We start from the raw sequence: 12,767 nt of genomic DNA, 5'->3' as shown, positions 1-12,767 counted from the left end.
CTACTCTACGGGACGTCTGGCAAAAAAAAACATTACCAAAGCTGCAGCGTGTACAAAACCCGATGGCACGTGTTGTGGCGGATTCTGCAAGATCTGACCGTGTCCGTCCTGTGCTCGCCGAGCCGCAATGGCTTCCGGTTGCCGAACGAACACATTCCTCCAAGCTCGCACTCATTACACACACAAAGTGCTTGTCACAAATGAACCACAATACCTCGCTGATCTCGTCAAGGAGCGTAAAGCATCACGTGATCTCCAGTCATCCTCGCAGCAGCTTTTGGCTCGCTATCGATCAAAGGCGGTCACCGCATCGCGCACTCTCAGATGCTCTTCCGCGGCCGTCTGGAACGCTCTTCCTTCCGATATTAGTTAGCTACCGGAGCTATGCACTTTGAAATCTAGATTGAAAACTCATTTCTTGATAATTGATTTTTGGATTTCGTTTGTTGTTCTTCCCCCGCACCTCCGAACAGGACGGTTCGTTACGTACGGTGCAAAAGAAGTTCAACAATAAAAAAAAAACATTCTCAAGGCTTCGATAAAATTAGTACCACATTGTTGCAGAGTCAGCATTGTTGTTTCCATACAAATGTGCCATCATCATCATTATCCATGATCAATCCACTGCTGGAAAAGGCCTCTCCAAGTCGTCTCAATCTCTCAGCTCTGCTCCGTAAGTTCACTTAGCGCCTGTACACGAGCTGATTTCATCACTCCACCTCCTCAATCGATGTCCTCTCAGACGCATTCCATCCCTTGGCTGCCACTCTGCAACTAATCTTGACCAATGGCCATCGCTCCGTCTCGTGCGCACGCCCTGTACGTCTCTGTGCGTTTCCCTTTTATACCTCCCGTGTACATTGCAAACTTTCGTTTCACAGGAATGTGGAATGTCCCACCACGGTATCAGAGCATCCAACGCGGACGAGTGTGGCCGAGCCCATTCATCATTCCGTACCACCGCGGTGTCAACTGCTCCCCCCCCCTTCTGTGAGTTTATCTGAAAGGACGAGCAACCCCGCCGTGGTCTCCATCAGCTTGAACAGCACGTAGCTCCAGATCCAAACGCCGTGCAGTTCCGAGCACTGCGCTTTGCATTTTGATTGTTAAAGGCGCCCGCACGTAACGCGCTTTCCAGCCTGACGGACAAATCAAGGGCTTTTAGTCGCAGTCTATCCGTGTTGCCGGCTCGGGGATGAGTTGTCAGGGATGGGTTGGTACGTGGAGCGAGTGGAGGAGTGGGAGGGAGTGAAGGAATTGCTCTGATGATCTGGTGAGTGGCTTGTGAGGCCCTTCTTAGCAGCGCTGGCCAGGGGAGGGGCGGCGTGGAGTGGGGGGGCACATAAAGGGGGGGGGGAATTGCCCCAGGCCTCACACACAAGAGAGAGACCCACAATGTCACGATCATGAATAAGGGGCCTCATGCGGCATTCAGCCCCGGGGCCTCCAGCCGCGGGCTCCCCAGTATCGGGCCACCAGGAAGCTCTTTTACTTGTTCGCACTGATATCTTCGCCTGATGATAATCGACGTAAGAACATTTTACTCTGTGCTCAGGTGGATCGTGGGTCCACGAGTTTCCGTGACGTTCTTTCGACTTCCTTCTGACGCGTGGAGCCACATCGTTTGGCAGCCTCAGTGCATTATTTTAGGGCCTCCGTCCATGTCCGTTTACCTATTAGTGCAGTACAATCGTCGCCCCACAATCTGTTCCACGTTTCTGTACCTTAACTTTGTAATTGTACGATGATCAGTCTAAAAACATTCTGCCCTAGCCCACTTCCGTCTAACGTTGATCTACGTCTGTTCGACATGTTCGATTTCTCACGTGACACAGTTGTGTAATTGCTCTGTTTTTTATTTGCTTCACGTACAGCTGCTTATTTTTGTTACTTTTTTGTCATATTGGTAACACCGGTTCACTCTTTAAAAAAACGAGGCGACACCTCGGTGCCTCGACTTCTCACGTCGATGAGACAAATTCACCTGGACGCCACCACCATTCCCCGATGGAAGAACGGCGTCAGGCGCCCACGTTGCAGTGCGAACACCGTGCGCGGAGCGATGACTGCCCGTAAGGTCGAGCCCCTTTTGCGTGTCCTCACGAGTGCCGCGCTGTCGCCGTGGTCTCCACGCACCCCTTTCCCCTCCCCACCCCACGTCAATTACATAATTATCCCGATGGCTCCGCTCGGCTGCGTCGCCACTGTGAACGCTGCAGGCAGGCGGGCCGCGTCGCGGCTCTTCTGCGCTCCACCTTGGCAATCCGGAGAGAAGAACGTTGAATGTTTACGAACCGCAGCGGGGAGAGGAGAGAGAGTGAGAAAAACAAGCCGAAATAAAATGAAACAATCTTCTTCGGCATCATCAGCAGCAGCAGCCATGCTCATTCCATCGCTAAATGAAAGCAGTCCCGATCCTGCGATGTAGTAATAATAATTAAAATCCATAGAGCACACGCGCACGGGACTTATTTCGTCGCTCCATCTCTTTGTTCGGCGTCCTCTCTCGCACCTTTTACATTCCCCGTCTGCCGCTGCGTCTTCATGCTCGACCGCCAGCCATCGTCCCGTCCCGAGACGCGTCCTGCCCAAGGCCCACTTATTTTTCTTACGCGTTGGAATTGTGGCATTAATTCAAGCGGCGTTAATTCCAACGGAATTATGGCATTAGCTTGCGTACGTTCTGCGATGAATGCGTTCCTCCTTCTGTCGTCTCTCATTGGAGTTCCAAGCACGCACCGCTCCATGATGCTTCTTGGTGCGTTTTTCATTTGTTCAGATGTTTTTTTTTTAATCATATTTACGAGCCATGTCATAAGCAGTCGTCAAGTTAAAGGTGCGGCCGCCCTGCAAGCGTTTGCTCGTACCACTGCTGAAGGACGAGCCTGGACTCTAGGAAGCTCGAGAGAGAGAGAGCGTATGTTGGCCTCCTCTTCCACGCTGGAAAAACGTTTACGAAACGGCGCAGGGGAGAGAACCCACACTTTGCCCCACCACACGCGACTTTACCGATCGATTAACTGCGGCGTTACTCGTTGACGCTTGGCGGTGGACAGAGGTTGAGAGCCAGCTCAACTACCACGCCAAGATATATATAACAAAAAAAAGAGTGACCTCCGTGCGCGCGTCTGCTGACCGCCACACTCTGGCAATGTCCGAGCCAGCGCGTCGCACGCGGTGTCTTTTTTTGTTGTCGTTAAAGTATCGTGGCTCACAAAGCGAACAGAAACAAAACGCGGACAAAACAAACCCTGTCCAGCCGCCACCGCCGCCGCAACAGCAGCAGCTTCAGGAGTTACTTCACAACGCAGTGAAATTGAGCTCTAAAGCAATAATGCGTCCATATTGCTAATTAGGTCTGGGACCACCGTACAATAAATGTAATAATCTACAGTAAAAATCTCGGCCTTTCAAAGCAGGGATCTCTAATTAGTAGTGATGCTTAATTGCACGTGTGGGGTTGAGGGGGGGGGGCAGTCGTCTGGATCATTGCAAGAGAAATGAGGGCCCCATCGGAGCAGAAGAGAAATCGGTACAACCCAAGGTCGAAAAACTCCCGTACCACCGGTGTATTTATACGGCCTATGAGAGTGAAGCATTTGAAAACCTCACTCGTTTCAAATGCTTCTCACACAATTAAATGGTGTTGGCCACATTAAGAATGTGGAACGACTTATTATTCTTCTTCCGTACGGCTATAATGTAGACGCAGAGCAACAGCCCAACTTTGCCTAAACATCGTCCGAACATCTCGCTGCAGAAGGACGGCGCCTCAAACAACCCCAGTGCATACCAGGTACTATAGGCGTGGCCATGCAAGAGCTGCGATGCGGCCTCGCAGCGGCTTCTGGCTGGCCGTCGAACAAAGGCGCTTTCAGATTCGCTTTTGCGGCCGTCTGGAACGCTCTTCTTTCCGATATGAGGAAGCCACTGGAGCTATGCACGTTTAAATGTCGATTGTAAACTCATTTTTTGAGAACTACATTATATGTTTAGATGTTGTGTCCTTCCCCCCGCACCTCCCATTGACGCGGTTGGTTATGTATGGTGCGAAAGAAGTTCAACATACATACAGTACAGCAAGTCCGCATAGATTGCATTGATATGGCTTTTTTGTGGATTTAATCTATCTTTTGCCGAGCTTTGAGTACTATATCAGCACGGGCTTGTCTCTGGGAATTCCAGTTTCCTACCACACATACATTCCTCGCTAATGGTATTGACCAAACATCAAATCAACTATTTATTTAACTATTTAATTTTAACAGGTAAGGCCCACTAAGCCATATAGCTCTTTTTCAGAAGCGACCTGGCTATCTAAATGATAGCTCAATGAAGTGGTTTATCACATGGAAATGTATAGCAGACAAATATTGTGAACGCATGTTTATAATGTGGAAGGAAAAACCGGAGGATCCGGAGAAAATTCCACGCGACCGCGGGGAGAGACACGCAAACTCCAAATATACAGCAGCAGGCGTCAGGGTCGAGATATAACCCACGACCTCCTGTATACCAGGCGAGGTAGTTAACATCTCCTAGCCACCGTGGCGCCCCATGGAAGCAGGAGCCTCGTCATACGGGGTCCCGAGACTCACTAAGGCCTTCATGGGTAAGTAATTCACACTGGCACTGGAATAAATAGTTAACAAATCTTTGTTAGAAAATTTACATTTTTTAAACACTTTCAGGAAATATGAGGCTCAGTTTTATTACAATACGGTTTTTCTATTGAATTGTAATTTTGTATTAGCGGCTGTTGATATATATATTTAATACGTATATGCAGATGATAATGATAATTTGCACATTCAATATTCCTCTGACTTTAAAGTGTTCCTGCATAAAGAATTTCCCATATTTGTTTATTTATTTATGAGCACTGGGGTGGAGTGGTAACCCTATTGGTTATTGTGCCCTGCGCGTAAACTTGAAAACCTCAGTTCGATTCTTGCCCGTGGCTAACATCAGTAGCGAGTGAGATCCGAATCAATCCTGACCCCTACACTGACCAGCATTTACCTTCATCCAGCAGTGGATTGATGGAGGGCTGTAGAATAATAACTTTTTTCCATAATCGAGGTTTTTTGGGTTAGATCACGTAAAATAAATGCGTCGTTAAACCCGCCACCACCGGTCACAGCCAACTATAGGAAGGATTGTCACTTAAACAAAACATGCCAATTCGTCACTCGTACAGCACACCGGTGTGTTGGAGAGCCAAGCCACGAGATTTACAATCTGAGTACGACGTTTCGCCAGTAATTACAACTCTATTATGTATGATATTGGTCGCGAAAGTCTACGTGTAAGAATCCGGAGAGACGAACTTCTCTCATTTACAAAGGTGACCTGGAGGGGGGGGGGGGGGAATCGTGGCCCTTGGCAAATACGGCACACTTACAGCCGAAGATCGACGCCGATTGAAAATAACACGTTAGCAACCTTTCGATGAGAACGATGTCATTATATTAAAAAAATGACGAATATCAAAAAAAGAACAACCCGTCGCGCCAGCAACATCTTGGAGGCGTTAACTTTAATAGTGCAACATGAATCCGCAATCGCGGTCACCTGGAGTTGGAGACCTATTCATTCATTTCAAGGCAATTTCGCAATGCCGTCGCTTGAGAGATCAATATTTGTTTAGAATATTTGCAATCAGAAACAGCCGACAGTTGTAGCGGCTTCAGCACAGAAAGCCGTTATGTGATGTCAATTATATATGCGCCCTCTAGACCACGGCAATAGAGGCAGCTCTTTGCTTTTCATTGCAGCCTTATTTCAATTGAACCAACGGCTTAGTTCCTGGGCAAGATAACAGACATTGCACTTGAAACGTCATCGGAATCCTCCAGTCCAAATAAATATTCTGATTACTCTTTGGGTCTTTCGGTAAAGTCACGTTGATAGAAAAAAATAAAAATATAACGAAGTTCCGATCGCAACACAAGCAATCGTCCTCAGGTGAAAACATTTTTTTATTTTTTCATCTTGTGTTGCGATCGAAACGTCGTGATTTAAAAAATTATTTTTCTATATCCATGTGACTTAGACGAAAGACCCAAAGAGTATGAATTCCTGCAGTCACGAAAGCAATAATAAAAAGAACACTTAGTACCCTGGGACACAAATCGTGCTAAACAGTGTAATCACATCCCAAGTTATCAGTGGCCCGGAATCTAACTCGGGGCGCCGTGGTCCTATATTGTGCAATGCGCTGCGGTCCTACTCATGGTGGCGCTCCCTAACAGCAAAGACAAAGACCCCCCGTATAGCCTAAACAGACTTTTGGGGCAAGTGCTGTTAGCGAGCACCTATGAAGGCCGGCACGGCACACGAGGGGGTGGATGGCCAACACCACGCCCGGCTTTCTTTGACTCCCTTGTGGCGATGTTTACACACCGCACCAAGTGCTCATTTGAGGCTGTGTCGACCTAGGGGAGGCCCAGGACCGGTTCAGATAATCGTCACCGGTGTTGGTCGCGAGCAGGTATCGAACTTGGATATCCAGGTTCGTAGCGCACTAATCGCTACACCACAGCTCCCCACAACAAGAACAGCGACACGCGTAACACACACACACACGTCACACACGCGCGCGCGCGCGCGCACATAAACGCACAAAAAAACAGAACATACACGGCGTTCATCAAATGCACATCGAGTTAAAAGTCTCTCAAGCTTTCGTGTTTAAATGAAAGCGCAACATCGCAAGCGGCGGGTGGCCCTTTTCTTTGCCTTTCGCAGCGGCAGCTGTTCGGCGTGAAGCTTTAAAGCTGCGCTCGGCACGCGGGGGTGTGGTGGTGGGGTGGTGGGTGGAGGGGTGGGTGGAAGGGTGAGTTGGTGGAAGGGAGGGCTCGGTTGCACCAAGCTCTTCCAATTGATGGAGCAGGCTATTCGTTTGGCGTCCAAACCCCCCCCCCCCCCCATTTAAGTTTTTAATCGGCAGCGCGTGCCTCTGTCACGAGCGGTGTCGCAAACCACCCCCACCCCTTCCCTCCACCGCCTTCATGCGCAAAGACGAACGTTGCTCTCACTCTTTCACTCACTCTCTCTCTCTCTCCGCGTGCTCTCTTCCCCCGTGCGACGAAAAATCCCTCGGATGAAGGAAGAACCCGAGCTGACAACGCCATCAAGGCAGATCTGGCGATCTCTGGGCGTTGAAAGCTGCCTGGCATCTCGCTCTCTCTCTCCCTCTCTCCCCGCGGCTTTTTGCTGCCACGCGTTTATTATTTTCATTACTTGCGGCTCCCAGCCCCGCCGCCGCCGCCGCTGTTTGCGGTCCCTCCTCGGTGGCCGCGACAATTTGCCGTTTTTTTGTTTGTCGTTTATGCTCGCCCGGTTAATCGAAGGGAATGAATTCCATCTGCGGGAAACGAAAGTTGCGATTTCTGCTCGGATGCGCAAATCAAAAGGCTGTCCCACACCGCCCCCCCCCCCCCCCCCCCCCCCACCGTGTTGCTAATTTACGGACGGCAAGCGTGGCGTCATCGTCATGGTGCTGGATGCTCTTCTCGCTCGTCGGAATGCGCCGCTGGTTTCACCCGCTTTAAAGGCGGGCGGCGAAAGTCGTTTGGCCGTGCAAGTTGCGGTTGCCGTGGCTAGAACTGTCGAATTGCTGTGACACTGCGTCGTGACCCTCAGCCCAAGCCACCCGCCACACGGGGCCTGGCAGAGAGGAGCCCGGTGAGGCTTGGCTACAAAGAGGGGGCCGGAGGGGACTGGCGATGAGGAGGAGGAGGAGGGTCGAGGTGGGAGGCATTCTACACACAGCGGCGTGATTATCCAGTGCGCAGGCGGTAGTAACTGCGTTTGACCGTACTCTTCTAGCCCTCTGGCTCTCGGGTGAAGCGGGAAGCTCTTAGAAGGCGTGCTCGGGGAGACACGTGACCAAAGCCGTCCCCAGTTGTGCACAGCGAATTGGGACTATCGCCCCGGGCCCCGTATTTTGGGGGGGGGGGGGGGGGACCCCGCGTTAAGACGTCACGGTGTCAGATGTAATGTGTGTATGTTGAACTTCTGTCGCACCGTACGTAGCCAACTGTGCTAATCGGAGGTGCGGTGGAGGGACAAGCTAGACAAAAAAAGCAGGTCTTAAATACATCAGTTCGCAATCTAGATGATGATTTAAACGTGCATAGCTTCAGTGGCTTCCTAATATCGGAAAGAAGAGCGTTCCAGACGGCCGCCGAAGCGCATCTGATGCTTCCGGTTTAATTCGAAGGCCCTTGGGGGCCCACACTGGGTGATTTGCCCCTGGTCCCGCACCCCCTCCCATGGGGGTCCTGCACGTGACATTTATCTATTCATTTTCATGTTAAAGGGTGACCTGGGTTACATCACCTCCGATTAGCACGGTTGGCTACCAACGGTGCGAAAGAAGTTCAACATGCAACATTTGGACTCAATTTAACAATAGTGTAATTCATTATTAAAAAGGAATAGGCACAATAGATACAGTAACAAGGTTAAAGAACGTGACATGTCCGTGAATATACGTAATAAGCAAATATATGTAATAGGTTAAGCAAACTCGATTTCAATGTGAGTGTAGTGAATTACATGTTATTCTTGATGCATGTATTTTCACCGTTATATGGTAGTGAATTACATGTGTCGTAACTGACTTGGAGACGTTGCTTCTTGGAGGCAAATCTTTAGTAAACACCGAGCACAATTTGTCCACTTTATACAATACACACCCTACACTGTTTCACACTCTCTGTCTCTCGCTTTTACGTGACTCTACACTGGTAGCAAGCCTACACACTACGCCAGCTGTCTGACACTGACGGCGCTGAAACCGAGACAGCCAACTACCGTCTATCAGCGCAAATTATCAAGTGATGACGACAGCGACCAAGGCGACGAGACCACAGCGATGATGGTGACGATCTTCAGCAGCCACGACGATGGGGATCCCACTCCAAACGATAGCCCGGGGCTCCCGCTCAGGGTCCCCTTTTATCCTCCCAGCGTGGGCCTCGCTCCGCCCCGGCCACGCCCCCCTTCTGGAACCTACTAGCGGGGCTCTCGACGTGTCCCTTCCGTAACTTCCCCCCTGGATCCCTCTGGGGTCTATCACGTGACCTGCTGTCACTCAGGGCTGCTACAAGCTGCAGATCCCCTTCCCTGTCAGCAGACAGCGCTATGTTGCTTAGTGACCAATTCTATGTCACTGCACCTATATTGCGGAAGAATAATAATCACAATGTATCTGCCCTTTCAATTTCAATTTGTGGATAAAGTCGTCCACACGCTGTGTCAGGTCATGGAGGTTGTGTCACCATTTTGGGTCGGTATAGGGAGGGGGCAGGTGGGCACGGATCGGGCTCTGTAACACGATGTAGTCGGGAGGATGGGCTATAGTACACTAGACACCACTCTATAGTACACTAGACACCACTGTATATTACACTAGACACCACTCTATAGTACACTAGACACCACTCTATAGTACACTAGACACCACTCTATATTACGCTAGACACCACTCTATAGTACACTAGACACCACTCTATAGTACACTAGACACCACTCTATAGTACACTAGACACCACTCTATAGTACCCTAGACACCACTCTATAGTACACTAGACACCACTCTATAGTACACTAGACACCACTCTATAGTGTGATTTTATTGAGTTGTTTTCATTTATTTTATTTTGCCTACGTGACTTTACCGAAAAAAACAAAGAGTACTACACAAGGCGCTTTGTAACCCCGAGGCGTGGATCTGAACCTCGCACTATCAATGACTGTATGTAGAACTTTGTTTGCACAGTACATAGCCAACCGTGCTCATCGGAGGTGCGTTTCGAAGGACAACACAGAGACAAAAGAGACAGAGAGACACATAGAGACACTCAGAAATACAAGGAAAAAGAGAGACGCTGATACATGCCGAGACAGAGAGACATACACAGACACTGAGACACTCTGAGATACAAAGAGAGAGAGACACGGAGACACATCATGCCCTATTCCCTCGGCTTCAGCTCATCCGCACACAATATTAACATATTTTTTTTTACTTTTCAACATTACTGATAATTGTGTGGCGTCCTATTAGCCCCCCCGATCCCCCTCATGCCCCCCCTGCTCCCGACCCTTACCCGAGCCCCCCCCCCCACCAATGAGTCAATTACCCCCCCTTGATTGCAAAATGGTGATGCTGCGCATGCTTTGAGCCCATTCATTCTTACTCCAGTTTGCGTAATTGGAATGGAACGTCGGGGAGAGGAGATTGGGAATTAAGAGTGGCTGGGCAGTTAAACTAAATTCGGGGACATTCACAGCCAACATTCCACAACCCCCACACAGGGGCGGCGCCAGAGTTGAGCGGTAATTGTCTTTGGTGTTCGACGTTTCGGCTCGCTTGCCGAACAAAACGATGGTTCGGGAGGTTCAGGGAACTCCATGCGCTATCATCTCCATCCTAGCACGATGTTTATTTTGGGAGCCCTTCATCCCCACCGGGGTAGCTAAAATGAGTACCACTTTGTGGGGGAGTCGCCAGTGATTGTTCTATTGATAGAATCATCCCCGCCATATGAATGTGGAATTTCCACCACCGGCTGAGGGCTGTATCCAGGAGACGTGCCGGTCAGTGTGGGTTGGTGAATAAAGGAACATCGAGAAGGGAGCATATAAATACGGTACAACAACAGATTTCGCCACTGGCGATATAGATTCGTCGTCGCAATGCAGGGTGGTCACGATTTCCTTGAATAATCCATTCAATGTTTTGCATTGTGGTAAATGTCGTCGCCTCTAGTGGCTGCATGGGTCATGTGATCCTATTTAAGGCAACGTACAAGTAAAAAAAAATCTGTTGATTCTTCCGCAACGTGATTCGATGCATGTTATCGCGAGCTTATATAATCGATGTTAATAGATACATCAACGTAGCCTTTCTTACACAGCCGGAGTCTAACGACGTCTTGAAATTGGCTCAGATGCTAATTAATCGATCGTCATGCGTAACAAGTGAAATTAATCGATATTAATCGATGAATCTCTGCGTAAGCTAGATGCGCGACGCTGCACGTGGCACCACGATCCGTTTGATGTCACACTCCCCCGGTCCCCGATAGTGGGAACAACACCAAGCAGAATAATAATAAAAAGCCTTCGCTGCTTGCCGCTTAATTAAGCACTACCATCTTACATCTTTTAACTGGTGGAAATTCCACATTCCTATGGCGGGGGTCAGTGTTAGCATTGGCCAACCACGAATGAATCCCCCCACTAAGCGGCACTCGTGTTTCCACCCCGCAGGGAAGGTCGATGGGCTCACTCGACCACCCAAACCCCCCACTGACGTTTTAACTCGCAGTCGGACGCGTGAGCGCGTGTGTGTGTCCAGTGTGTGCGTGTGTGTGTGTCCAGTGTGTGTGTCCAGTGTGTGTGCGTGTGTGTGCCCAGTGTGTGCGTGTGTGTGCCCAGCGTGTGCGTGTGTGTGCCCAGTGTGTGTGTGTGCTCAGTGTGTACGTGTGTGTATCCAGTGTGTGCGTGTGTGTGCCCTGCGTGTGCGTGTGTGTGCCCAGTGTGTGCGTGTGTGTGTCCAGTGTGCACGTGTATGTGCCCAGTGTGTACGTGTGTGTATCCAGTGTGTGCGTGTGTGTGTCCAGTGTGTGCGTGTGTGTCCCCTGTGTGTGCGTGTGTGTGCCCAGCGTGTGCGTGTGTGTGCCCAGTGTGTGTGTGTGCTCAGTGTGTACGTGTGTGTATCCAGTGTGTGCGTGTGTGTATCCAGGGTGTGCGTGTGTGTGCCCAGCGTGTGCGTGTGTGTGCCCAGTGTGTGCGTGTGTGTGTCCAGTGTGCACGTGTATGTGCCCAGTGTGTACGTGTGTGTATCCAGTGTGTGCGTGTGTGTATCCAGTGTGTGCGTGTGTGTGCCCAGCGTGTGCGTGTGTGTGCCCAGTGTGTGTGTGTGTGTGCCCAGTGTGTACGTGTGTGTGCCCAGTGTGGGCAGCGGTGGTGCAGCAGCGGTTAGCCAACTCGACAAACCGAGTTCGATTCTCGCTCACGGCCACCAACACCAGTCACGATCACCTTGACTGGTCGTGCCCCCCCCCTAGGTCGACGTAGCCTCAAATGAGCACCTGGTGCGATGTTGTAAACATCGCTATTCGGGAGACAAAGGCGGCCGGGTGTGGAGCTGGTCACCAACCCCCCCTCCCACACCCCTCGTGTGCCGTGCCGTCTTTCATAGGTGCTCGCTAACAGCGCTTGCTCCGACAATCCGTTGAAGCCTATACGGGGGATCTTTGTGTTTCGCAGTGTAAGTGGTTTCCACTCTCCATAAGTGCTTAATTGACTCTTGCGGAGCATATGCACGGAATGCCAAGCGAACTGCTGTAAGAGTCAAATATATTAGATTTGTCAACGTGAGCCTCACCGTTAGTTACTCTTCAACCACGCTGGTATGTGAGTCATCCAAGGTTATTCCATTTTTTTTCATTTATGTATTAATTATGTTCCAGCTGTGAAGTGTCCAGTCTTGTCTCCAGCGGAGCAGTGCATCATCCTGTGGTACAGAATGGCCCGTGGAAGTAGCTCTTGTAGAACGGCTTCGAAACATCTCTTCAGGAGTGACCTTTTCGATCAGGTGACCTCTTCACTTAGCGGCGTATTCTATCTCACATGCCCAGCTGCAGATAAATGTTTGCTGCATGGGAAAGCAACATTTTTACTTCCCAGAATTTTGTTAAACTCAAGTGAAAGCCAAAGTTAGTGTGACGTGCTCAATTAAGCACACT

The sequence above is a fragment of the Petromyzon marinus genome, chromosome 22 (genome assembly GCF_048934315.1).
Source record: "Petromyzon marinus isolate PM22_M1 ecotype Great Lakes invasive population chromosome 22, UKy_Petmar_22M1.pri1.0, whole genome shotgun sequence".
NCBI lineage: Eukaryota > Metazoa > Chordata > Hyperoartia > Petromyzontiformes > Petromyzontidae > Petromyzon > Petromyzon marinus.
The sequence above is the reverse complement of the archived record's forward strand: the minus strand, read 5'-3'. Positions refer to the sequence as shown.